At 47.5% G+C, this 4,325-nt stretch overlaps 1 non-coding gene across 1 annotated transcript; it reads left to right on the top strand.

The window, feature by feature from the left end:
* The first annotated feature begins 3,255 nt into the window (after positions 1-3,255).
* Positions 3,256-3,359, top strand: LOC115871950. The gene has a single exon (XR_004047570.1). It is a non-coding gene; the product is annotated as a U6 spliceosomal RNA (small nuclear RNA).
* The last annotated feature ends 966 nt before the right edge of the window (positions 3,360-4,325 follow it).

Below are 4,325 nucleotides of genomic sequence, written 5' to 3'. Positions count from 1 at the left end.
GTCTTCGCGCCCAAATGTCTTTCCCCAGAAGCGCTCCGTGGAAAAGGCGTGGAGGTGCCCCCCAGGGGAGGAGAGCAGGCTGCGGTAAGCGGGCAGCCTTCGTTGGAGTTGGGGACGGCTAAGCGAGAGTGCCGGTCGAAGAGGCTGCTCTGGGGAAAATGATGGGCAGCGTGGAATCCCACAGGGGCAGCCCTGCCCTGTAGGGTCGCACCGGGTCAGAATGGCTCGGATGGCACTGGGTTTGCTGTGTGTTTTCCCTCAACTGCGCGTGAGTCCTCCGTTGGCGCCCTTCCTCTTCCGACGGTTCCCCCTTTGCCGCTGTAAAGGAAGCCCTGTTCTCATCTCCCGGTTACAAAAGGCCCGGGAGCTGGGCTCGCGTACGTGCTACTCGAACGTTGTCACCCCAGAAGTGGCATCCAGGTTTGTGCTCTAAAGTGCACTGTGCAACACCTACAGCTTGTCAGCTGTTGTGTACTGATCATTCGCGATCACGTGGGCCCCGGGGGCGCTGCGGCGTGGTAGTTGGGCCGCTCATCCCCTCTGTTGGCGGAAACTAGGATTTCTGCTCCCCTAAAGGCTTAGGGTCTCGGAAACCCTGGGAAAGGTCATTATGCTTATGAATCAGCCCCTTTAAGGCGGGCTGGTTTGGTCAGGAGGGCTTTAAACCAAACCCCCACTGCTGTTGAATCTGATCTGACCATCAGCAGCCCTGTGTGGGGGTTACCAAGATCGTAAATCCTGACTAGAACGAACAGCCGAATCCTTCTCGGAACGACTGGTAGCTGATAGATTTGAACCACCGACCTGTCCGTTAACAGCCTAACACTTAACCCAGAGCACCACCAAACTCACTGCCATCGAGTGGGTTGCGACACACAGGAACCTTATGCTGAGTTCCCAAGACTAAATCAGTGATTCTCAACCTGTGGGTCGAGACCCCTTTGGGGGTTGAACGACCCTTTCACATGGGTCGCCCGAATCATAACTTTAAAGCAGTGGTTCTCAACCTTCCTAATGCCCCTGTATTAAAGATAAAATTCCTTATGTTGTGGTGGCCCCTCAGTCAGAAAATCATTTTCTTTGCTACTTCTTAACTGTCATCTTGCTACTGTTATGAACCAGGCAACCCCTGTGAAGGGGTTGTTCCACCCCTAAAGCAGTCACAACCCACAGGTTGAGAACCGCTACTTTAAGGGAACAGCCAGCCTCATCTTTTCTCCCACTTAGTGGCTAATGGGTTTGATCCTCCTTGCAGTTAGCTGATTGTGCCACCATGGCTTATTAAAGAATGGTAGGTTATATTAAAAGCCATTATCTACTGGTAGATCATTAAAAGCAAGTTAGCAAGAATGGAGGCGTGGAGCGTTACTAGGATTCTGTTACAGTAGTCAAGATGAGAATTCTTGTGGGTGAAGTAACGCGGTGGCAGTAGAGAGGGAGAGATTGCATGTGTGTATGATATGTGTTGGAGGTTGATTGACAGAAAGTGAGGATAAAAAAAGCGTTATGGTGAAAGCTTACCCATTTGTATACGACAGAGGACATCTCTGTGTGTGTATTTACCTTCGTTCCAAATATGTTCGTGTATGTGGTACAGTAGACGGGGCAAAGTTATGAAAACTTCTTAGGTAGAACCAGACACCTCGAGGGAAGGATTTGCTGGACCCAGGGTCAAGACCATAGTTTTAGGGGACACCATAGTCAGCTGGCATCACAAAGTCCCCAAAGACCATTTTCTAGTTTAGGATGCAGCAACCTCAGTCTTTTTAAAACCTCATGAGCAGCCATTGGAGGTGCAGCTACAGGCCTCTCCCCATCCAGAGGAAAGAGAGTGATGAAAATTGAAGACGTACGGAAACAATTAGCCCAGTGGACTGATGGACCATGCAGACATCAGTCTAAACAACTCTGAGACCTGAAGAACTTGGCGGTGCCCAGCGCCCACTACCAACTGCTCTGAAACAGATCACATTAGAAGGTTCTAGATAGAGTGGGAGGAAAAATGGGAAACAACATTCAAAATCGTATAGAGCAGGTTTACTGGTCAGATAGAGACTGGTAAAACCCCCCAAGACCACAGCCCTTGGTCGCCCGTTGGGTCTGGAAATGAACTTATCCCTGTGACTCAGTTTTCAGCCAAATAATAGGTCTGTAAGGGTCACAGTAATATTAGTGAGGCGTGCACACCTTAAAAATACTCAAATTTGAAATCAAAGGGCAGCATTTAGCCAAGGACAAAGTTCAGAGGGCTTAGGAAAGGAGAAAGAAAGCGGGAACACGGTGGAAGTGGGATAAAGGATGCACTGAGGTGATGGCAGGGAATGAGATGAAACAAAATGTGTGGGAATTGCTGAATGTAGAACTGATGACCTGCTCTGTAAACCGTCACCAATTCACAATAAAGTTTTTTTTTAAGATTGAAAGACCGTGATCACACATCCTTTTATTTAAACTTCCTCAAAATTAAAAAGCAAACAAGCCAATAATTGTTAGAGTAGACTAACCTCTAACAATATCACGGGGTTCGCAGGTACAATTATACGGCTATAATATATAAAGATTATAGTAGAGTCAAAGAAGATAGGAGAGAGAGTAAAATAATGATGTCAAATGCATTTCATGGTAGCATGCTCGCCTTAGCCCCTCTTGGTCCACGTGGAGGTGGGAGACGAGAGGAGGAGAAGAGACGTATATTTCTAACCAAGGCTTATCTTTCTTTAGAGGGCATGCAAGCCCCCCTGAGTACAGGTAATCACATTCATAACAGGAAGGGGTTGCACCATAGACAATTCAAACAATGGGAAGGGGACAATTTAGGATATACACACAATAGGAAGGGGAGGGATTAGGGGTACCCATGTGACAAGATGGGCAGACCCTAGATTAAAGATGGCAGCCTAACCTTGGTCACCCTTGATTGGGCTGGACCATGTCTCTGGGCTCTCCTTCAAGGAAACAATCCACTACCCTTATCAGTAGGGAGCAGGCCCTACTCAGGGTGGGACCAACTATACAGTCTGATTGAGCTAGATGGCTGATAACCCTCCGGGAGAAAAACCTCTAAGCAGCTTGCATTGACCTCCAAGTGTACAGTCATTTGCTGTGTGATGCAAGCAGTGTCCTAGGTTTGACAACTATTTGGGGGAGTCAACCTGGGGAAAAACCTTTTTGCATCCCACAAATAATGCCCAGGTGTGGGGTTTTAGAAACTGGATAGGTAATGATGCCATGCAGTGAATAAAAAAGGTAAAGGAGGTGCTCGCCCTGGCAGCACATATACCAAAATCAGAACGATGCAGAGATTAGCATGGCCCCTGCACAAGGATGACATGTACATTCGTGAAGTGTTCCATATTAAAAAAAACAAAAACCTGAAGTGGGTGGGGTGGAAGCCAGTTCTTTTCCATCTAGGTTAATTAGAGATGTCTGAGTGTGGTAGCTACATAATCTGTCCACTTGAGGGCATTAAGAGTGAAGGGGTGGAGTCTAGCCTGTCAATCATGTCAGCCTGATGCTGCCTCCTTGTAGGCATGGCCTTCGCATGAGGATTCTAGGAACTTTCCGTTGAGTAGTCATACTCAGCTAGAGACATGCGCCAGCCCTGAGATGCTTCCACCAGCATTGGATCCACAAGACTTCACTCACCAGCCGTGTTCTCCCTGCGTTCAGCATCATTGCATGTGCTGTGTGCGTCTGAAGAGGCATTTATCGACTAGTATCGGTCATGAGGGCTAATATCAGACTTAGGGACTTGATCTGGACCGGACTGGGATGTTTTCTTAATATATCATTACTCTTCCGTATAAAGCTCTTTCCTCTACATATATGAATGTCCTTGGATTTGGTTCTGTAGTCAACCTGGACTAACACTGAGAGACAAGCTAGAGCAGCCATTCTCCACCTGTGGGTCACAACCACTTTGGGGGTCAAACGACCCTTTCACAGGAGTCGCCTAATACCGTCAGGAAATACGTAATTCCGGTGGTCTTAGGAACCGAGACACCGCTCCTCTATATGTCTCCAGGCGGGTCCACCCACATGCAGGTATGCCCACATACAAGTACCCGGCATAATGACATCACACCAATCCCATCACTTACAGCCTGTACAAATACAGGTGTTAGTGACAGTGTTGGTGACACATAATGTACTTATGCGGACCAGTCACACGTGTAGAGAGCAGCTACTGGGCTCCTCTGTTAAAAGCAGCTACTATGTTGAAAGCAGCAGTATTGGAGGTGAAACGGCACTTCATGAATTATAATTACTGGGTAAATGTAAAATCATGTACTGTAAAATCATCAACTACTGCAAAAAAAAAATCT

The sequence above is a fragment of the Echinops telfairi genome, unplaced genomic scaffold (genome assembly GCF_000313985.2).
Source record: "Echinops telfairi isolate 266 unplaced genomic scaffold, ASM31398v2 ScPeMD7_7412;HRSCAF=8450, whole genome shotgun sequence".
Classification (NCBI taxonomy): domain Eukaryota; kingdom Metazoa; phylum Chordata; class Mammalia; order Afrosoricida; family Tenrecidae; genus Echinops; species Echinops telfairi.
The sequence above is the reverse complement of the archived record's forward strand: the minus strand, read 5'-3'. Positions and strand labels throughout refer to the sequence as shown.